Source organism: Helianthus annuus, chromosome 16 (genome assembly GCF_002127325.2).
Source record: "Helianthus annuus cultivar XRQ/B chromosome 16, HanXRQr2.0-SUNRISE, whole genome shotgun sequence".
Lineage (NCBI taxonomy): Eukaryota > Viridiplantae > Streptophyta > Magnoliopsida > Asterales > Asteraceae > Helianthus > Helianthus annuus.
Window position 1 is genome coordinate 3731364 of NC_035448.2, and position 24995 is coordinate 3756358.

Here is a 24995-nt window from a genome sequence, read left to right on the forward strand (position 1 = left end):
GGAACACAAAAATGATGAAGAAATCAGGAAAGCCAAGAGAGCTCCCGCCCCTCAAAATACAGAAATGTATCTTCCGGGTTTCGATGCTCTAGCAAGAGCAGCTGCAGCTCAGCAACCTAAACTGCAGACTGCATTTGTCTCCAACACAAGTTCCTTTCCATTTCCTCAGTCAACAGCTGCTCCACCACAACCTCAATTTGATCCGAGGTCTTACATTCCTGTCCCAACACAGCCACAACCACAACCTCAACAACAACAACAACAGCAAGCTCATTATGCAAGCAATCCTAAACCTCAACCCCAAAATCCTAACACAATCCGAGTCGACAACTCAAATCTTTCACACCTTAGCATTGAAGTTGCTAAGGAGCATATGGAAATTATCAACACCATGGTCAGTGCTTACTGTGGTTTGGTAGTAGGTCAGCTTGGAAACATCAATATGACCAATGAAGACTACCAACAGATCGACAAGGAAGAAATGGAGTTGATGGATATCAAGTGGGCTTTTGCAAGTGCGGTTAGAAGGGCCAAAGACTTCATGGCTCGTACTGGTAGAACTTCGTTAGAAGGAAAGAAAGATACGAAGTATGGGTTTGATATCAACGCCGTTACATGCTTCAACTGTGGTAATAAAGGGCACTTCAAACGTGAGTGCACTTTACCAACAAAACACGGCAATCACAACCCCTTCAGAAACCAGACGAGTACGACGAATGTGAATGAAAACCGTGAGAGGAGGATGGTGGCAGTTAATAACAATCAGGGCCAGCTTGGATCTTCAAATACCAATCGGGCCTTGGCTGTTCAAGCTGATGAGGGCTGTGACTGGTCAGTGCAGTTTGGTGAAGGTGATCAGGGAAGTGGAACAGCTCTTTATGCAAAGATCATTGAGCATGTTCATAAAGAAGAGTCTTCTGGAAGTGATGATAGTTCTGGTTATTCTGGAAGCTCAGATGAAGAAGGCTCTGTTTCTGGCGATAATCACTCAGAGCCTGATAAGAAGGAGGAAGGAGATGATGATATTCAGGATCTATTGAATGAAGCTGATGAGCTTAAATGTCAGAAATCAATTCTGATTAGGAAGGCTGCTACCGCATCAAAGGAAATGGAGAAGCTATTTTCTGAAGATGGAGCTTTTTCTTTTCAAACTGCCTTTATGGCAAATGGTTCAGCCTCTTCTAGTCAGGTAAATTCTGAACCTCCTGCTCCTATTGTTTGTGAAACATGTGCTGATATGAAGCTTGAATCAGAAAAGCTTCATAGTCATAATCAGAATTTGGTTATTGAACTGTCGAAATGCAAAGAGGCAAACATGGCTTTAACTCGGAATGAAAAAGAATTTAAATCTGTAATAGAAACATTAAAGAAAAACGTGTCTGAGGTTAACAAAGTAGTTTACCACAAGCAAGTAAGTATAAACGAATACATTAACATTGTGGAAGAAACTAAAAAGCAATTAGCCATTGCCCAATGCGAGCATGATGCGATCAAACAGAAATTGGATAGTTATTCTAACTCCCAATTTGTGCTTGATCACATCATCGATGTTCAACAACCAAAGGGAAATCAGAAAGGCATAGGGTACAAGAAATGTCCGCCCCCTTTGATGAACAATTATACCAAGATGCCTGATGAGGAGGAAATGCCTCGGTATGAACCCAGTGTGCCTCTAGATGTTGAGGAATTTGCTACTGGCCTAGGGTTCAAACCGGAAAATTCATCGTCTAAGCAACCAGAAACGTCATCATCCGTGAAGCAAAGTCCTCCAATCATTGAGGACTATGATTCTTCAGATGATGAACCAGATGTGAATAACAAGGATGAATCACTTGATGAAACAAAAGAAGTAGAAATTCCAATTGAGAATCATATTCTTTGTGATCCTCCTACTCCTGTCGTGCAACCTGTTCAGAAACAAGTGATTAATCCTGTCAAAGTTGATAAGACATGTGTGTCTACTGTTAAAAGCAGTAATGTGTTGTACACTTTGGTTGGAGATAATAAAATCTACTCAGATCATGTTTTCCCAATTAAAAATGTAAATAAATCTTTGATTGACAAAGTCTTTGAAGACAACACAAACAAATTTTTGGGAAAAACACTTCCGGGAATTGTGGTAACACAATGTGATCCAATTCCTAAGGCTGAGATTAGAAAACAGTTTGGTAAACAAAAATCTTCAACCACTCAACAACCTGCTGCTTCTAATGGTAAACAACCAGTCAAACGAGCTCAAAAGCATAAAGTCTCTCAGATGAAGTCTGAAACAAAAGGAGCTCGTTTTCAAAAGAAAGCAAAAGATGTCAAGTTCGTGTCATCCAAGGGTACTGATAAGATTGAAACTTTTGAAAACAAATCTAACACGGATTTTGTAAAACAAGTAACAATCTTAAAGCGTAACAGTGATAACAATTACACTCAACGCACAAATGGGTGTGATGAAAAGGCTAGTACCTCGGGTTCCACGAGTTCGACATCTTGTGGTCAATCAAGTTCTCCAAAATCTATTGAAAGGAGAACATGTTTTAAATGTGGAGAAATTGGGCACATCATCAGAAACTGCCCAAATGCTCCAAAGAGTAAATTTGTTGAGAAAGCTCCACCTGAAACAGTTCATCCTCAACGTCGGTCAGTTTCACCTAAACAAGATAAACGAACTGTAAAAGAACAAGAAACTAAACAACGACGTAAGAACATGAAAACTGTTGAAAAAGCTTTAAAATCTGAGATTAAAACAGTTCAAAGGGAACCAAGTGTGTCACAACCTGTAAAACCAGAATCTTCAAAAACTGGTAGGCAAAGACGAACTTGGTTACCTAAGTCGGGTGACAATTCAGGGGGAGCAGTTGTTCTTGAAAACCATCAAGAGATTGATATCACATTTCGTGATGCTCAGGGACGACCCAAGACCACTAAGGCTTGGGTCCCCATTCTCAACTGATGTTTTTACATGACATGTGCAGGATGTTCTAGGAGGACCTATTAATAGTCATTGGATTGTTGATAGTGGAGCATCCAGGCACATGACTGGCGACTTACGGCTCCTATACGACGTGAGAAACATTAGAGGAGGGTATGTTGCTTTTGCGGGTGACAAAGGAGGTTTTATCACGGGAGAGGGAAGTATCTCCAACGGCATCGTGTGCTTTGATAAGATCAATTATGTGAAGCAAATTGATCACAATGTTCTCAGTGTGTCGCAAATCTGCGATAAGAAATTCACTGTGCATTTTGATGATGCCGGCTGCTATGTGCTGAAACCTGGATTCAAAATTCCACAAGAATGGATTCTCTTATCGGCTCCGAGAGTTAATGATCTTTATATTCTCGACATGAGCCAGGCGATTACTACATCTGCACAAGTCACTTGCTTTGTCTCAAAAGCCACGGAAAAGGAGTCTATATCTTGGCACAGAAGAATGGGACACATTCACTTGAGGAAGATGAACCATTTGTTGAAAAATAATCTTGTAAATGGTGTGCCTGTTCGAAGTTTTCACCTACAAGATATCTGTGTCTCGTGCCAAAAAGGGAAGCAAACAAAGAAGTCTCACCCTTTGAAGAAAATCAACACTGTCAGCATGCCTCTCGAACGTCTTCATATGGACCTTTTTGGACCTATGAAGCACAAAACAACGTTCGGAGATGCCTATTGTTTAGTAGTTACTGATGACTACTCTAGATTTTCTTGGGTATCCTTCATGGCACACAAGAGTGCAACTCCTGGCATCCTCAAGGATCTTCTTACAATGTTGGAGAATCTCTATTCGTTGAAAGTAAAGAGGATCCGAAGCGACAATGGAACCGAATTCAAGAATCAAATTATGGATGAGTTTTGTACTTCTAAAGGCATTCTTCATGAGTACAGTTCTCGTTATACTCCACAACAAAATGGTGTCGCTGAGAGGAAGAATCAGACGATTATAGAAACTGCAAGAACAATGTTAGTAGAGTCGGAACTCCCTATTCAATTCTGGGGGGAGGCTGTATCAGCTGCATGCTACACGTTAAACAGAGTTCTTACAGTAAAGAGACATGGCAAGACTTGCTTCGAACTCCTTCAGAAAAGGAAACCGGATCTTTCTTACCTTGAACCGTTTGGTGCTCCATGTACTATGATTGAGCCGGATGGAAAGTTTGGTGCAAGAGCTATTGAGGGTTTCTTCCTTGGATATGCTACTCCGAATTTTCGTGTTTGGAATCTAGCTACCAAAAAGATTGAGCTATGGAGTGAAGTTAGGGTTCAAAGGTACACGAGTCCTGTTAGGGCTTCGGGTGATCCGTGGATGTTCGATTATGATAGGCTATTTGACTCCTTCAATCTGCCAACCTTTGACGAAGAATCAGCAGCGGCTAGGATGTTGTTGGAAAGTGACAACGCTGCTGTCTCGCCTTTGGTTAGACCTATTGTTGTTGATCCTCAAGTTTCTTCGTCTGTCAACAATATGGTTCAAAATGAGGTTTATGAAGATGCTGCTGATTATAATGAATCTTCTGAAGATGATGAATATCATGATGCAGCCGAAGGATCTTCAGCTCCAGCTGCTCCTGTTCAAGGTGCCTCTGGTGATACACCTCATACGTAGAATATAGATACTGCTGAAGGGAATGCATCCACCTCTACCCACATTCCTGGTGTGGAGTTGGTTGTTGATCTTAATCTTACCAATTTGGGTATCAATGCTCGTGTGCCAGATAATCCTGAAATGAGGATTCACGATACCCATCCCCAGCAGAACATAATAGGAGATGTCCATCACGGTGTGCAGACGCGTAATCAGCTGAGAAACAACCGGAATGCTGGTTTGTATTCAGCTATAAGAGAATCTGGTCAACAAAATGACTGGTCCTTCGCGTGTTACGTATCACAAGAAGAACCAAAGTCGTGGAAAGAAGCATTGAAAGACAGTGCTTGGGTTGAAGCCATACAGGAAGAATTACAGCAATTTCATAAGCTTGGTGTTTGGAAGCTTGTTGAAAAACCTGAGAACTACAAGAAGATTGGCACTCGATGGGTCTTCAAATGCAAGAAAGACGACCGTGGAGTGGTTATTCGGAACAAAGCTCGTTTAGTCGTTCAAGGTTTTCGTCAGATTGAAGGGATCGACTACAACGAAGTGTATGCACCTATTGCACGTCTGGAAGCTATTCGGATCTTTCTGGCTTATGCCTCTTTCAAAGGATTCAAGGTTTACCAGATGGACGTCAAAAGTGCATTTCTACATGGTGTGGTTGAAGAAGAGGTATATGTCGAACAGCCTCCAGGTTTTGAAGATCCTGTCCATCCCGATCGGGTTTGGTTGCTCAACAAAGCTCTCTATGGTCTTCATCAAGCGCCACGAGCTTGGTATGCAACCTTATCTACATATCTGCTGGAGAACGGTTTTCGAAGAGGTCTTATCGATTGTACTCTCTTCATCATAGAACAAGATGGAGATCTTCTTCTGGTACAGGTATATGTTGATGATATTATCTTTGGGTCTACTAATGATGTTTTGTGTAGGAATTTCGAGCGCATTATGCAGGATAAGTTCGAGATGAGTGCTATGGGGGAAATGAATTTCTTCTTGGGCCTACAAGTGCAACAAACGGAGTCTGGGATATTCATCCATCAGACTAAATATGTTGGTGACATCTTGAGCCGGTTCCAGATGTCCGATGCAACGCCCATTGGTACCCCATTGCCAACTAATCACGGAATAACTCCTGACTTGAAGGGTGAACCTGTTAGCCCTTCATACTATCGCGCGATGATCGGATCCCTTATGTACCTCACAGCATCAAGGCCAGATATAATGTACCCAACGTGCCTGCTTGCCAGATATCAAGTTAACCCGAAGGCCTCACATCTTGCAGCTGTCAAAAGGATTTTTCGCTATTTGAAGGCGTACCCTGACACCGGTCTGTGGTATCCTAGGGATAATAACTTTGACTTGGTCGCATTCAGTGATTCTGATTTTGGCGGATGTAAAATCGACGGCAAATCCACAACGGCTGGATGTCAGTTTTTAGGAAATCGCCTAGTCACATGGCAGTGCAAGAAGCAGACATGCGTCGCTACATCAACATGCGAAGCTGAATACATTGCTGCCTCAAGTTGTTGCTCCCAAGTTCTTTGGATCCAACAACAATTGCGGGACTACGGTTTTGAATTCCTAACTACTCCTATTTACGTTGATAATTCTGCTGCTTTAGATATCACTAGAAATCCTGTGCAGCATTCAAAGACCAAACACATCGAAATCAAATATCACTTCATACGTGATTGCTTTGAGAAAAGGCTAATCGATGTTGTTAAGGTCCACACCGATGACCAACGTGCCGACTTATTTACCAAAGCTTTTGACAAATCTAGATTTGACTTCTTAGTATTGGTAAACGGCATTAAGGTCAAGCAAGAGTAAACCAACATCGGAAAATCATTTTTGTAAATATCTTTGTGTCTTTTAAATTTGTCTTAGTTTGTTGATTTTAGGGGGAGTAAATCCAAAAATCGGAAAATCCAAAAACATCGAAAAATTTCAAAAACACAAAAACAATAGAAAAACAAAAATGAGTTTCCTGGCGAGCAAAAGAGAAAATGATAGTACATCAGTGGTCTATCCAAACCTCTTTAAACCTTAAATGAAAAACGATAAGCAGCTCTATATAAGATGTATCGGTAGGCTCACAATCATTTTAAAGTGTGCAGGGTGATATAAATCTTAAATCGACTGAAGACCAGGTGGGAACCATTCATTGGCATATGGTCTTAGTACCGAAATTTCGTTTGATAGATTGCCGAGGTTCTGAGATATTCGGTCTTTATGCTGCTTATCATCTGGGTATCATGGTTGTATCTTTTACCTGTTTGATAACGGGGACGCAAGTCTAGATCTTCCATGATACTATACATACGTGTACATATTACATACTGCATTCGACCTCAATAAGTGATAAACAATCACATGTCCAAAACAAATAAGTGATAAAATATCACATTTATCCGGGTGTCAAGTTCGTCTCTCTGCTGTACGGAAGTACTGACCTGTTCACGGACTTGCACCTGTGCCCTCATGCATATGAAAATCAAGTTCCTCATCAATAAGTGATTATATCACATAGGGCTTGTTTTCAAATCAAAATAAGTGAGTATCTCACAATTTATACGGTCAAACAGATGATAATCGGTATACTCACCGGTAAGATGAACTCTCGTGCATACCTTGATACGGGAATGTGTCGTGATGTGGATGAACACCGGTCGGTAAGTATAAATCATACCTTAACGTATCCCCTCGCCATGATTACATCTGATAAGTTGAGCTTAAGTGGATAACAATACCGATAATTGTTATAGGATGCTTATCTTAATGTTAACTAACTGAACAACAAGAGTGTTTTGGCATGACCGTACACTGATATGATTCTCTTACCCTCGAAACTCGCAAAAAGAATGTCTATATATATTTATTTACTGCTTAACGTTTATTGTTTTCTTTTAAACAGTTTCGTCGTTTGGTGCATATCAGCACGACATTAGCGGTGATGTCGTTTGATAACACTCAAAGGATATTAAAATTGTTGCCTTTTAATCTATTCAAAAATACCAAAAAGATTTTATGTGTGTTTTAATATAAACTTTATAAAAGCCAAAAAGATTTTATTTCTACTTTATTTTCGATCGTACGATGTTGGAGCTCGAGTCTTCGTTACCTGAAACCTGAACGAAAACCGAATTGACTAAATATTCATAAACGGTCAAAATTTGCAAGTGTTTGAAAGTTGAAAACTAAAATTGATAAATTTGTAAAACTTTCAAACTGTCGGACGGTGTTTGATTATGACATGGTCATTCGTGTGTCATTTGGTCATACTAACTATTCCAAGCAGTTGTTCTCATTACGCGTTTAGATTTCTTGCATGTGCAGATTCTAAAGGCTAGGAGAACATGGTCGATGACAAGCTTTGGAATGAAGACACGACGAGAAGGCGCTCAAAAGATGAAGATGATCGATTTGCCGCTGGCCATCATCAACACCACAAGGATCTCACTTCATAAAGATCAAGTCATTCACGAGCATAACTCAAGGGGGAGCTTATGTAAAGGGGGAGTTTGTCAACACACTTCCTACATGATACGGGTAGTTTGTTGATACACTCTCTGCTTTCAAGACGTGAAGACTTTGAAGATCCTCCGACATTGAAGACTTGAAAGGACATCAGAGTTTTGAGAACTCGAAGACCAAAGACCATCGAAGTTCGAGACGAGTCTACATCTATAGAAGATAAAGACAAAGCTACAGCCAAGGGGGAGTTTGTTGATGCACTTGTGTCTGTACTTTGTCTGTATTCGGTCACGATGTAAACGATGTCCTTGTCAGTCCTGTAAGTTGACCAAGTAAACCGTCCTCCTGGTATGACTTGGCAACAGTTAGTAAAATTGATGTAAGTTGTCTGACTCGAAGGATGAGTGATCGAAGGATAATGTAGATCCTTCGATCACCTCGAAAGATATGCTTCGATAGATAGACCTCGAAAGACAATCTTTCGAGGTCCTTGCTGATCCTTCGAAAGCATCGTATTCGAAAGATGATCCTTCGGACCATCTATCGGATCCTTCGGTCAGACCTGCTGTGTATGGGTATATATATACCCATGCAGTGTGTTGTGTTTCAAAAAAAAGAGAGACTTACACACAGACAGAAAGATATACTCGAGAGCTTGAGAGCATTCTGTCAAGAACACACACACATACTTGAGAGTTTGCAAGTTAGATTTGTAAACATTGTGCTTGTAACTGGAACCTTCATACGTATTAATACAGTGGTGTTAATCGGTGAACTCTTGTGTGTTTGTTTCTCTACTTGCTTCATCTCGGTTTGCTTACTAGCTTGGATTCCGCACTCGCTAGTAGGTTTGTATAACAAGGTTTAGGTTCGTCATCCTCCGTGAAGGGACCTACAACCATCTTGATCATAGTCTTCAACCGAGTGTCTGAAATCATTTCATCTCGAATCTTCATGAATCAATCTCCTATCTTCGCGAATCTCCTGAATCCCCGATGGCTTTCATCTCCGACCTTCCCCTCAAATCAAGAAGCCCCACATTATTTCGAGACCAGAACTAATCTTCTCTACTCTAAATAGCAACTTAATAAGGCTCAATCTTCAACTAGTCGTCAACCGATAATCCAGCTTCATCACGACAACACTTGATTAATAACATAAACACACGTGACAAAACTCCATCACACACGAGCTATTTCACCCACAAGCTTTATATTTACAAAGAAAATAGGAACTTCAAAATTTTTACTCCCCCTTGACTTTGTAAACAAAACAGAAAATCCAAGCAAGTCTTATTTTCTTCACCTCCTCACTTGATCCGGACAACATAAGTACCATAAAACTTTTCGATAATCCGAAAACGACTTCAAGTCTTCAAACTACGCATAATTCTGACTCTTAGTTAGTTATCCGGTACCCCAGGTAACCCAAAATAACTAGAAAAACTCGGAACATGCACAACTCGAAACTTCCGAACTACACAAGCTTCTAAACTTAGTTAAAAATCCGGTACCCCAGGTAACCCGGAATTCTAGAAAATTCGGAACTCGTAAAACCCGAAAGCTCTTGAAAACTCGAATCAGATCATCGGAATAGTACTTAGATTACAAAGAAATTCAGAACAAGGAAAGAAATCCGAAAAACCCATAACCGTTCACCAGTTCGTTGTAAAACCGTTCGAAGCTTATTTTCCAAGCCCCGCAACAGAACCGGTTTCCTGATCACCCCGTTCATCCCCACTTGCAAACATCGCTCCCACACTTGTTCTTCGGCGCTCGCAGTCAACGTAATAATCAATGGTCGATTACGGCTACGAAACTTACGAATCCGTGTGGCAACTTCGAAGCCGTCCTTCTCAGGCATGTGGAGATCCAAAATCACGACGTAAAACGGGCTCATTGTGGGCCCGAGCGAGCTCAAGCAATCGAAACCCTCATTAATAAATACCAACAACATCTAATGCGATTTCGCACTACCGTCAGCCACCAATGGTTTCGCAATCACCGGAAACTTCGAGTTCAAACCCTCACCAAACGACGCCGTTTCATTAATACTCAACTTCTCCGGCTCGTATACCACAACCTGCTTCGGTATCCCAAACGACGCCGTGTCACCGTCTCTCAAAAACTCGGAATAACAATCCGCTCTCAAAAACTCGGAATAACAACATCACAAAACTCGGAGACAACTGAATAAAACTCGGACAAGATTCATATTAAAACTCGGATCCGTTAAACATATAAAAAACTCGGAACTGTAAAATAGTTTCATCTGCAATGCTTTAATTACATCGGAAACATTTTAAAAACCCAAACTCAGAGACTATCAAAACTCGGATTATCAACCCCGAACTCGGATTATCAACCCCGAACAAGAAACTCGGACAGAAACCTCAGAAACGGACACGGTTCAAGTAATTAACAAAAAAGTCGGAACTGTCTTTAAAACTCGGAACACTCATACTTTAATTCTCGGTGACCTTTCAAAACTCGGAACATACATAAAACTCGGAAATATATCAACCAGTCAATCCTTGGAACAGAACCTCGGACATATAAGCTCAAAATAGACCTCGGACCATAACAAACATCGGACCAACCAAACTGTTGAAACTCGGAACTGTGGAACCTGTGGAACCTCGGACACTGAGAAGTATTTGAAACTCGGGACAGTTTGCTGAGAAACTCGGAGCTCGGAACCAACACGTTGACTGATATGACACAGAAACTCGGAGAAAACAAGAGACTCAATATAAGCCTCGGACCAATTAAAGCCTCGGACCCACTGCACACATATTTAAACAAAAACTCGGTACAGCAGAGCTTGATGAACCTCGGAGTGAAGAACTGTTACTCGGAACCAGATATGAACAAAAAAACTCGGACCATAGAGACATATAATTACTTAGCAAAACTCGGAACAAACAGAGTTTAAGTTAAAACTCGGAAGTTCAAAACTCAGATATACAGATAAAACTCGGACATATAAAAGTTCAAACCTTCGGAGCATATACAGAGGTTAAAAATCTGACAGGAATCAAGGGTTAAAACCCGGATCAAAAGCTTAACTTTGAAACTGATTAAACACGGAGACTGTTGAACATCTATAAAACACGGAGTAGACAAAACTCGGAGTTAAGTCAAAAACTCGGACTGACTGTTTTCTTTACTCAAATCGATGGTCGGACCATTACTCAAATACTCGGACCATTAACTCAGACTTGACTGAAGAAAACTCGGACTTTTAAGTAGTCCTGAAACTCGGAATTGATCCTTGGAACACATCCTCGGAACAGACAAATGAAAAGCTCAGAAAAACACAAGTCTCCGGACAAACTCCCTAGTGTGACTTCACACTAGTTCACCAAAACCCCGGAAATACAAACACAGAGTTTTTAAAAAAAAAACTCAGACAAGTTTAACACTAAGGAAAACTCAGACAGAGCAATTTTTGGATCAAACCTCATATCTGCAATAACTTGGAGAACAAAACAACCAAGAACAGCTTCATTTTCTTCAACTTTTCTCCAAAATCTTCAAGTCTTCAAGATGTTTGGCGGAAACAAACATCAAATCAAGAGCAATGGTGATTCGGAAGGCGGTTAGACCATTCCGAATCGGTAACCATGCTCTGATACCACTGTGAAAGCACCGGATCGATGACGAACATCAAACATTACACTTGATTCAAGACATGAAGAAACAAAATATGAAGAACACGATAGAAAGATGTAGAAGATGAACTCTTTATTATGAATCAGTCATCACAGATTACACAAACCAAAGGAGTATACATCATCTACAAGCTGGTTTAGATCACAAAGATCTAAACCCTAGCTTTCTCTCACTAACACATAGTCTCTCTCTCTCTAGAATTCACACAGAAGGATGAACGAGTGGGAGAGGTGCACCAAGCTACAATAGTTGCACACAGCTTTCTCTAAATCGTTGCCCTAATCTACACAATACACACATATATATAGGCTAGGGACTAAACCTCGGACAAACCAATTCTACACCAAAACTCAGACAAAAGTTCTCCCTAGGAACTTCTTGGGACAAATTGTCCCTAGGAACTTCTTGGGACTAAGTTTGGACACTTGTTCAATAAAGACCCTAAATGTTGGAAGCCTTGCACTTATCACCAAAAGTGCATTAACAAACTCCCCCTTGATCAATGCAGGTCTTCATGTGGTCTTGAATTCTTCGTTATGGTTGACTTTAACTTGGACTTCTGCTTTGGTTGACCAGAACTGATAAGCGACAGTTACCCGGCAGGAACTGCACTTACAAAAAGGCGAGTTATATTAAAATAGAAATGCTCAAACACAATTACAAAGAGTACAGAAATGAAAATTTTGAAACAAGCATGTTCAAAACTACATGTCAGGAATAAAATTACAATGGTAAGTTTACAAAGCAGAATCTGCACCATCTTTGCCACTCAAGGTTGTGTGCTTTCGCCCGACTCCTAATCCAAAATAATGAGGCTGCTTTGATATCACCCGACAGTTTCGTCAAGGAAGGTGGTTTGTTTTTAAAGATCCTTTCATTTTGCGTCTTCCATACCATCCAGCATGTCGTGGCAACAATTTGGTAAATCGCTTTCTTGTTTGTCTTGGGATGGCTGGAGTAATTGATTCTTTGCTTGTAAACATTGTATATTTATGTTATTAGAGGATAAGCCTGCATTAGTAATATTGGTTTTACATTTGCAGGGCTTAATGTTTTTTTTAAAGGTTTTGTTTGTGGGAGATTAAGATGGAGGTGGATTAGAAAGAGGTTTAAATGGAGTGTTGATAGGAAATGATAAGTTAAGAAGAAGACGATGGAACAGAAGGCTTTGAAGTTGCAGGAAGTAACTTTTGTTTTTTTAGTGGTAAGTTTTTGAATTCAATCATTAAGCTTTGATATTGAATTTGTAGTGTTACTCTCCGAATTTGTTGCAAAAAAGTGTTAAAGATGGTCGCAAACAGAAGAAATCATTGTTTATTCTCATATGATTTCTAAAATAGATTAGGGCTTTTTATAGTTAATGGTTTATCGATTATTCTTTGAAAAAATATTTCACTTGCAGCAAATATTGGATGTGGGTTACGCATTTGTTTCTACTTCTGTCGTAATGTCATCAATTGAAACCCTAATTTGTGGCCGGTGTCTGCTACAGTGGGTGGATATTTCGATTAAGCTGGTGCTGGAAGTGGCGCAAAGTTGGTGGTGAATAAGGTTAGAACGGCTTGTGGATAATCAATTGGTTCTCAACAATTTTCCTCCTATCACTGTAAGCGTCTATTTTAATAACACCAAATCTTAATCTAAAAAAGTTAACAACTTAGGGTAAAAAAGTTCTTTGTTTATCCAGAATCATAAAAGGCACATCCTTGAGTTCATGGGATGCAAGTGATAAATCGTTGCTCCTGTTTGCCTTGAGTTGCATTGCTTTAATAACAAAACTGGTCCATACGGGAGTTGGTACTTTGACCCGTTTACTTATGAATTGGTTGGTCTTGGAGACTTGAGACTCTTGGTTGCGTTTTTATCTTAATGATAAAATAAAAATTAGTTAAAACGGAAATTTGTCAAACTGTGTTGAACATTTGGATGGGTTGAAAGTTTCTCAACTTTTTTTTCAACTCCTCCAACCTCTTAAAAAGTTTAGATTTTTGTAAGAATGTTTTTCTGTATACTTTCATATTAACTTATGAATATTAGTTGATATGGAAATTTATGCATCTTTTCAGATTGGAATGTCTATTGCTGCTAATTGGGTGTCTTGCGACTTTATATATACACTCAGATGTTGGGTATCAGTAAGCTTCTGTTTGGAACCATGCGCCTCAAAGCATATAACTGGGTGGTGGTTGTTGCTTTAAGCTCTACCCCTAAAGCTAATTCATCAAAACTAAACCAAAAGAGTCATCTACTCTTGAACCTTCAAAGCATTACTTACAACCATTTTTGCATAGAGCAGTGTTCACAGTACCAAATCATACCATCCAGTCGGAGCGGAAACTAGCTACAAAGCGGTGTTCACAGTACCAAATCATACCATCCAGTCGGAACGGAAACTAGCTACAAAAGTAACCGTGTCAACTACTCCTGAACCACCTTCATTTGGGCTCACTGGTTTTCATGCCGATTATTGAACCGACAAATTGGTGATTGGACTAAATTTTCAAAGCTTTTTAAACATTTTTAAAGTTTTTTCCTTTCTAAAATAGTAAGATTTCATCTAATAATTAATTTTAAACTTCAGCCCCTATGTTTTGCATTGCAAAAAGTTAAATTACTTCTGTATTTTGTTTTTGTTAGTTATACAAAATTTTTAAAAATTTTAAATTACTTATGATGTTTACCAGTTTTAGGAACTGGCCTGATTAGTGGACCGTCAAGGTGGCATGTTCATTGACATGTCAATTTTATAAAAAAAAAAACATTGGTATAGAGCACAGCCGTTTTGAGAACTTGCTGGTTTAATCACATGGACACATCTAAGTCGATATCCATTGACTCAATGAACATTTAGTTTAAAAATTTTGATTTCGGGTACAGGTGATACTTTAATTCAAGCCAAATAGATGCATTATATTGTAAACTGAAAACATATTCTTGACTTGGTAATTCTTTGTTATTATTGTTGTTTTTTCATTTAACAACACTTGATTAATGAAAGTTATTTATTATATGATATCCACTTGAATTCCTTCTGTTTTGGTACTTTAGCTTCATAACTAATCCAAGCAGTTTGTTGAAATATGTATTAACTAAAAGTTTAAATGATAATTAAAAAAAGTGAATCAATTTTTAACATTCTCAAATCCAATAAAAAGGTGTAAATGAACGATTTAAGTCAATATAATGAAAATGATTAGTAATTTATATAGATTAAATAATATATGCATGTACTTTTTTAGTTTCACCCTTATACTAATAATATAGTTTTTAACACATTTAATATTTGTTCACTACGACAGAAATGATTTGTCTAGGCGATGGAAACGAAGGTTATGAGCGGTTTTCTGACCGCCCAAAAAACCTTGTAAATGTAAGTATCATTTTGGGCTACAGTTAATCCGCCCAAAAAGATTCAAATGATTCAAGGCAACAATCAATCGCTCAGAAAGAATTAAAAAGGAATTTAAAAATAAATTATAATAATTTCATCAAAACAATATCAATCCAGCCAAAAAGAAAGAAACCCAAACAAATTCATATATAAAACCTGTTTAATTACATTATAACTTGCATAGTTTACAAAACTTGTTCAAACACAATACAATACAAAACTAACCTAACCGTATCTAGCTACTATCATAAAACTAGTGGATTCAGCCCGCACGTTGCACCCATTCATAGAGGATTGTTCACCCAAGAAATTGCTTTCCACAGATCAACTAACTGGACATCATGGTTCTTGTTAGCTAATGTAAGACCCTAACACGCTTTAACTGAAAAGACGCAGCGGAAATACGTACCATAAAATTTCTTTTCTTTTAACTACTCTATTATACTTGAATACCATTTAGGTCAACCCTTTTAACATAAATAGATCATTCATCATTTATTTAATGTAACTATGTTAACAAATAATTAAAAACAACGTGACCACTTTCCCGTACAATCCATGATCTTTAACTCGACCCTCGTTCACTTGTCCATCATCAATATCTGACTAACCTGCGATCACCATATATAACCAACACGTTAGTACATGGTGACATCATATATAATTTAATACATATACTTAAAAGGCTATATCACATTCTAACTACGTAAGGTATTCCATTGAAACATCCTCTCAATTTTATTACTCGAGTACGACATCAATTCCTCGAGAGTCCGGCGTTCCCATGCCTGCACTCCATTTCATTCTCAATAGTAACATGGTTAGGGATACGTTATCTCAAACATATTGAAAACCCACATCTTCACATATACGTATACTAGTGATCTACAATCATTAGATTACAACACGTGTATACACTTTCATATATCTAAGTACATTCATACGTATCCCATTCATACGTGCGTACATACAAGTTCACACTACTTACACACGCTACAGTTCCATATCTACATACATACATACAAGTCACATTCACTTATTGTAAGTTGAGCCTTATCTATAAACATATCAACATAAATCAACGCAATTACAAACAAACATAACCGACTAACTTCCAACAAACATGAAGAACATTCCATTAACACGGTGAACATTCAGCAACATAATGAACATTCTATTAACACGATGAACATTCAGCAACATAATGAACATTCCATTAACACGGTGAACATTCAGCAACATAATGAACATTCTATTAACACGGTGAACATTCAGCAACATAATGAATATTCTATTAACACGATGAACATTCAGCAACATAATGAACATTCTATTAACACGATGAACATTCAGCAACATAATGAACATTCCATTAACACGGTGAACATTCCGCAACATAATGAACATTCTATTAACACGATGAACATTCAGCAACATAATGAAAATTCTATTAACACGATGAACATTCATTAACATAATGAACATTCCATTAACACGGTGAACATTCAGCAACATAATGAACATTCTATTAACACGATGAACATTCAGCAACATAATGAACATTCCCTTAACACGATGAACATTCAGCAACATAATGAACATTCTATTAACACGATGAACATTCAGCAACATAATGAACATTCCAATAACACGGTGAACATTCAGCAACATAATGAACATTCTATTAACACGAAGAACGTTCAACAGCATAATGAACATTCTATTAACACGGTGAACATTCAGCAACAAAATGCTCATTCCCTTAACACGATGAACATTCAGCAACAAAATGCACATTCCCTTAACACGATGAACATTCAGCAACATAATGCGCATTCCATTAACACAATGAACATTCAACAACATAATGCACATTCCATTAACACAATGAACATTCAGCAACATCATGCACATTCCATTAACAGATGAAACTATCATCTTAATTTACATTAAGGATAGACGAAGTTCATATGAACTTACCTTGGTACTTACCCTTACCTGTAAATTCTTACTTGGTTTCCCTATATACCACATATTAAACTTCATTTATAAATAATAAGTGATTTCAGAAATCACTTACCTTAAGTGTTCGTATTCGCATCCGTTTCCTCGCCTCCTTTTTACCCGTTAACCTTCCATGCTTCCATCCATCTTGACATGATCCCTATACTTTCATGTCATCGCATTCACATTCTTGTTAGCATACATGATTGTACATATTAACAATCATATCAAATTCATGTTTCACATTTGACTTTCATTAGTCAATTCTAACAAGCATAAGGCATATTTCCACAAGTCAATCTTTCAAACTCATATAATTCATCATGTCATCACATATAACACATATGGATATAACACGCATCATATGACTTTCTATAATATTACAACTGTGACAAAAGTCTAACATTGCTACTTATGCACAATTGACTTTCAAAAAGTCAACAATTTATCATATGAACTTTCGACTTAACCTCATACATCCATGTCATTATAGTAGACTATACTAATGACACTATATACATTTCATACTTACGATGCAATAAGCATACAACCACATGATCATCTAGTTATATGCACATACCAAACATATTTAATTCTGTTCATTCTAGTAACATAATTCTACAACTAACACCATGACCTATGCTTAACAACCCAACATCATTCTAACTTCATCATGTTCTAATGATCTCATATGCTTCACATTTAGTGTACTTTTACTTATGAATTTTGATTAAGCAATTATTCAAACATGTAGTAAACATCATACCACTCCAACATAGAGTACAATATTCTAATGCATGAATTCCAAATAACATGGCCAACCAAATCCTACATGAGTTCCATCTAAAAATAGATTTCTCATGTTAATTTATCATCAAATACATCATATCCCCATATTATACGATTTCATCCGTTACGTGCATACCATTTCATCTATTAATCTCACCTAGGCATTTCATCAAACACTTGGTGTGCATACCACAATTTATGCATAATGTACAAGTGTTTCATGCTTTACTTCCTACTTCATGCTTTCATTCATCAATTAACACAAAAACATCAACAAATTCATATCACATTCAATCTACCTAATAAGAACGCATTACATGCAACATAGCACAACAAGATTTGAACAAGGATTGGACATGGGTGACACACCCATGTCGCCATCTTCACCACTAGAAGTGGGTTTCACCTCCAAACATCAAATTACTCCAAATCGTTCATAATCCATATTCTATATGATGATTCTAACACATGCTCATACTTAATTTCATACTAATTCATGGATTAGAACATAACCCACTTCGTGCAAGATCACCAATCTAGGTTTTAAAACATACCTTATGATCCCCTTGTGAAGGTGATCATTAATCCATGTTCGGTTATGAATTTAAGCTTCATTTAGCCTTCCAATTTGAAGATTTTAGAGAGACTAGGGTTTGAACCCTTTTTCTTCTTCCTGGACATCGATACACACACATATACTATGTGTGTGCGGTGCTTTAACCTTAGTTTATAAAACTCATGTTCCCCACTTAACGGTTTTGGTCCCTCAAGTTTCATTTTGATTATATAAGAGACTAAAAAACTCATTTCTTTATATCAACCGGGTTCTAATTTACCAAACCCGTTTTTGGGTGTTACAAGTCTACCCCCCCTTAAATGAGGTTTCGTCCCTGAAACCTTTCTCATTTCCATTTAACACTAATTATCTTTCCTTCCCGGCCCATCAACAAGACCACGAGCCCATCTAAGAACCCGTCCCAGAGTTCTTATTAGTGTCACTTTCACTAAATATTGCTAGTGTCTATCACGCTTCATAGCTAGCGTTTATTCATCATTCCAATACTCGTATATCACGTGCAATATACCATTTTGTTTACTTGAAACAATTCCAACATCCTATTAATAACATTCCTTTTTGTTTATTCCGATATTCATATCGTTTTCATCGACTATACGACTTACTTTGTAATTTATACATGCTCATATATGCTTAACTCTAACTGGTACACCATAAAAATGGGTGACTATTCATTCTTGATTCATAAATTATTCAAATAATTGACTTCTTCCTAATAAATCAATACTTTCCTTATCATACTTTCACATATCATTTTCATTTCCTTGACCTGTCAACAACGGGCCAATACACATGCTCCTTCAACTTGTAATCAGACATACATTCGTATGACCCGTTCTTAACGGATCTAATATCTTTATCTCATAAAAAAATTACATTCTCTACATGCACTGTATAACATTTAACTTTTGTTTTGTTACCATAACAAAACTACTATTACATAATCCCACCTACATGCTTAACTCCAACGTTAACCTCATTCTACGTTTTCTACGGTTACTCGTACCTTGCATACCTTTACATTACTTTTAAATCATTTCGTTCATTTCACATTACTATTGCTTTCACTTCATGCTGTATTACTTAATATACACAACTAAGCGTGTCGTGCAAGTTAATCATACGAGAGTTTAATTAGTACTCAAAACTTTCACTCACAACTTTTGAGATTTACTTCTTAATTAATGACATAGTTCTCTTCTTACATCAACTATTAAAAGTCATACATTCCATGCCCTACCATACCTATTCCATTATTCATCTCGTAGGTCGCTTTTAAATTTACTAATCCATATCTATCCGGTATGAGTTAAAACTTTATACTTGCTTTGATTTCATTTCGTGCTTCTGAGATCCGTAAACCAGATCGATCGGCTCCTTCGCGTGTACTAACCGTACCAGGCCAGCTTTCATTCATCCTGTACTGAGCTTTTACTCGTGCACATTCATTCACCAATTCGTTTGGTTTCATCACTTTGAGAGTTCTACCATTGACATCTACAAAATTAGCGGTTAACACTTTTCATTCAAACATTCATTATACTAGGTGATTACTCACCTATAATTCTTTTACAATTTCCTACGTACATGCTATAACATTTTCCACACTTCATTCCTTACATGCAATTCTTTTATTTTGGTTACTTATTTTGTCGACCTTTGCAGTTTGACTTTTCAAGGTCAAACCGACATTTCTTACTTACCGTAGATGTAAAGAGGTACACATTCATACGTCTTTCCCTTCATGTTTACCTACAAGGACATCCATTACATCATTTTGGTATTCTTAACAAAACTCACCCTTCTCATTCATACTTAAATTATTGTCCGCGTCGTAGCCCGTCATTTATTATGACTCCTAAGAGTCAATTTCTAACACATTTAACACATAACTTGTTCGAAACTTCTTCCTTTCGTTTTAAAATTTAGGTTTGCGTGCCAAGTATGATCATTCTTTCATTCAGTTACTTTATATTTACTTGCTTAGTCTGTAATTGCTTACACATTCGAATCTTTTCATTCTTATCATTCATCATGTTTCGAACCCGTCGCGCGGTTTCTAACATATCATTCATACTTTTATTACTTCTTGGTTTCGAATCCGTCTTGCGGATTCTAACATATCATTCATGCTTTCATTCCTTTCATGTTTCGAATCCGTCTCGCGGATTCTAACAAATCATTCATACTTTCATTCCTGAAAGTCTTACATTTCTCTTCACCCTCACGTCCACCTACTTCCTAATTCTAACTGACATACCTGTAACAATTATCACGGTCTCACGAATATCATATGTTTCTTGTGTAGTGGTCAGGTACACAATCCACATACTAGTTTCGTGTCTTCGTGTAATCACCGCCTTATGTCCGAAGAAATAAGTTTCGGCACGTGTAACGTTTTCAACTCTTCATTACCATTCCATTATTATATTTCATTCAAAATTTTCTTTCACTTGCTAGATCATACCATTATGTGCGCCCACATGTTAAATTTACGTACCTGGGGTCACTCTTATTACATGCCTTGACGTCGGTCCTAGACCGCATTCACGGATCATCCTTTCCAAGCAATCATGCTTACCTTACACATAACATACTATTTGTTTTCTTCAAATGCATACTTAAGTACATACTTACCTTTGCTTCTACACTTAGATCTTGATCGAGTCTCAGATTGTACGGGTTCCTTATCACAAGAGCACACAGGTTTGAGTTCAAGTATTTACTTCCTCATACTTGATTTCCCTCAAACCAGGGCTCTGATACCAACTTGTAAGACCCTAACACGCTTTAACTGAAAAGACGCAGCGGAAATACGTACCATAAAATTTCTTTTCTTTTAACTACTCTATCATACTTGAATACCATTTAGGTCAACCTTTTAACATAAATACATCATTCATCATTTATTTAATGTAACTATGTTAACAAATAATTACAAACAACGTGACCACTTTCCCGTACAATCCATGATCTTTAACTCGACCCTCGTTCACTTGTCCATCATGAATATCTGACTAACCTGCGATCACCATATATAACCAACACGTTAGTACATGGTGACATCATATATAATTTAATACATATACTTAAAAGGCTATATCATATTCTAACTACGTAAGCTATTCCATTGAAACATCCTCTCAATTTTATTTACTCGAGTACGACATCAATTCCTCGAGAGTCCGGCGTTCCCATACCTGCACTCCATTTCATTCTCAATAGTAACATGGTTAGGGTTACGTAATCTCAAACATATTGAAAACCCACATCTTCACATATATGTATACTAGTGATCTACAATCATTAGATTACAACACGTGTATACACTTTCATATATCTAAGTACATTCATACGTATCCCATTCATATGTGCGTACATACAAGTTCACACTACTTACACACGCTACAGTTCCATATCTACATACATACATACAAGTCACATTCACTTATTGTAAGTTGGGCCTTATCTATAAACATATCAACATAAATCAATGCAATTACAAACAAACATAACCGACTAACTTCCAACAAACATGATGAACATTCCATTAACACGATGAATATTCAGCAACATAATGAACATTCTATTAACGCGATCAACATTCAGCAGCATAATGAACATTCCATTAACACGGTGAACATTCAGCAACATAATGAACATTCTATTAACACGGTGAACATTCAGCAACATAATGAACATTCTATTAACACGATGAACATTCAGCAACATAATGAACATTCTATTAACACGATCAACATTCAGCAACATAATGAACATTCCATTAACACGGTGAACATTCCGCAACATAATGAACATTCTATTAACACGATGAACATTCAGCAACATAATGAACATTCTATTAATACGATGAACATTCATCAACATAATGAACATTCCATTAACACGGTGAACATTCAACAACATAATGAACATTCTATTAACACGATGAACATTCAGCAACATAATGAACATTCCCTTAACACGATGAACATTCAGCAACATAATGAACATTCCCTTAACACGATGAACATTCAGCAACATAATGAACATTCTATTAACACGATGAATATTCAACAACATAATGAACATTCCATTAACACGGTGAACATTCAGCAACATAATGAACATTCTATTAACACGATGAACATTCAGCAGCATAATGAACATTCTATTAACACGGTGAACATTCAGCAACAAAATGCACATTCCCTTAACACGATGAACATTCAGCAACATTTATGCACATTCCATTAACACAATGAACATTCAGCAACATAATGCACATTCCATTAACACAATGAACATTCAGCAACATCATGCACATTCCATTAACATGATGAAACTATCATCTTAATTTACATTAAGGATAGACGAAGTTCATATGAACTTACCTTGGTACATACCCTTACCTGTAAATTCTTACTTGGTTTCCCTATATACCACATATTAAACTTTATTTATAAATAAGAAGTGATTTTAGAAATCACTTACCTTAAGTGTTCGTATTCGCATCCGTTTCCTCGCCTCCTTTTTACCCGTTAACCTTCCATGCTTCCATCTATCTTGACATGATCCCTATACTTTCATGTCATCGCATTCACATTCTTGTTAGCATACATGATTGTACATATTAACAATCATATCAAATTCATGTTTCACATTTGACTTTCATTTGTCAATTCTAACAAGCATAAGGCATATTTCCACAAGTCAATCTTTCAAACTCATATAATTCATCATGTTATCACATATAACACATATGGATATAACACGCATCATATGACTTTCTATAATATTACAATTGTGACAAAAGTCTAACATTGCTACTTATGCACAGTTGACTTTCAAAAAGTCAACAATTTATGATATGAACTTTCGACTTAACCTCATACAGCCATGTCATTATAGTAGACTATACTAATGACACTATATACATTTCATACTTACGATGCAATAAGCATACAACCACATGATCATCTAGTTATATGCACATACCAAACATATTTAATTCCGTTCATTCTAGTAACATAATTCTACAACTAACACCATGACCTATGCTTAACAACCCAACATCATTCTAACTTCATCCTGTTCTAATGATCTCATATGATTCACATTTAGTGTACTTTTACTTATCAATTTTTGATTAAGCAATTATTCAAACATGTAGTAAACATCATACCACTCCAACATAGAGTACAATATTCTAATGCATACTTTTACCAAATAACATGGCCAACCAAATCCTACATGAATTCCATCTAAAAATAGATTTCTCATGTTTATTTATCATCAAATACATCATATCCCCATATTATACGATTTCATCCATTACTCGCATACCATTTCATCTATTAATCTCACCTAGGCATTTCATCAAACACTTGGTGTGCATACCACAATTTATGCATAATGTACAAGTGTTTCATGATTTACTTCCTACTTCATGCTTTCATTCATCAATTAACACAAAAACATCAACAAATTCATATTACATTCAATCTACCTAACAAGAACGCATTACATGCAACATAGCACAACAAGATTTGAACAAGGATTGGACATGGGTGACACACCCATGTCGCCATCTTCACCACTAGAAGTGGGTTTCACCTCCAAACATCAAATTACTCCAAATCGTTCATAATCCATATTCTATATGATGATTCTAACACATGCTCATACTTAATTTCATACCAATTCATGGATTAGAACATAACCCACTTCGTGCAAGATCACCAATCTAGGTTTTAAAACATACCTTATGATCCCCTTGTGAAGGTGATCATTAATCCAGGCTCGGTTATGAATTTAAGCTTCATTTAGCCTTCCAATTTGAAGATTTTAGAGAGACTAGGGTTTGAACCCTTTTTCTTCTTCCTGGACATCGATACACACACATATACTGTGTGTGTGGTGCTTTAACCTTAGTTTATAAAACTCATGTTCCCCACATAACGGTTTTGGTCCCTCAAGTTTCATTTTGATTATATAAGAGACTAAAAAACTCATTTCTTTATATCAACCGGGTTTTAATTTACCAAACCCGTTTTTGGGGTGTTACAGCTAACTCTTCAACTTACCACTAGTGTCGTTGCCAGCGCTACGCTGCGAGTTTAAAGTGCGATGTGCAATGATAAATAGTGTGAGCGCGATGTGGCGATTCTGGTGAAAATTTGACACTATGCATGCATACCTGTTAACCCAAGTTATAAGTTGTTCAAGTGTTAAAAAAATGAGCTAGGATTTTGCTTTTGAGAGTTAAAAAGTAAATATATCATTATATGAACTCTTTAGTACTAATTTTAACCTGAGTTTAGAATTGAGTTGAGCTACTCGTTTTTACTTGTTTTGTTTTAGCCTTTTGCTCAACTTCCTTTTGCGGTTGTTTTTAAGTGCAATCCCATGTTCTGAAGCTATGTAATCTTTTTCCTATGCATAATCACCGTGAAAATCTTATCTTCAAAATCATGAAATCCAATTAAAAAAATAAAATATAATATATA

The 24995-nt window shown here is 37.1% G+C and overlaps 2 long non-coding RNA genes across 2 annotated transcripts; one reads left to right on the top strand and one right to left on the bottom strand.

Annotated features, from left to right (window-relative positions):
- Positions 1-12742: 12742 nt before the first annotated feature.
- On the top strand, positions 12743-13373 carry LOC110916049. Its single transcript, XR_002579449.2, has 2 exons — positions 12743-12929; positions 13128-13373. It is a non-coding gene; the product is annotated as an uncharacterized LOC110916049 (long non-coding RNA).
- Positions 13374-21369: 7996 nt separating this feature from the next.
- LOC110917409 lies at positions 21370-24379 on the bottom strand. The gene is made up of 3 exons (XR_002580550.2): positions 24251-24379; positions 22981-23069; positions 21370-21508 (listed from the first exon to the last, which is right to left on the bottom strand). It is a non-coding gene; the product is annotated as an uncharacterized LOC110917409 (long non-coding RNA).
- Positions 24380-24995: the final 616 nt, after the last annotated feature.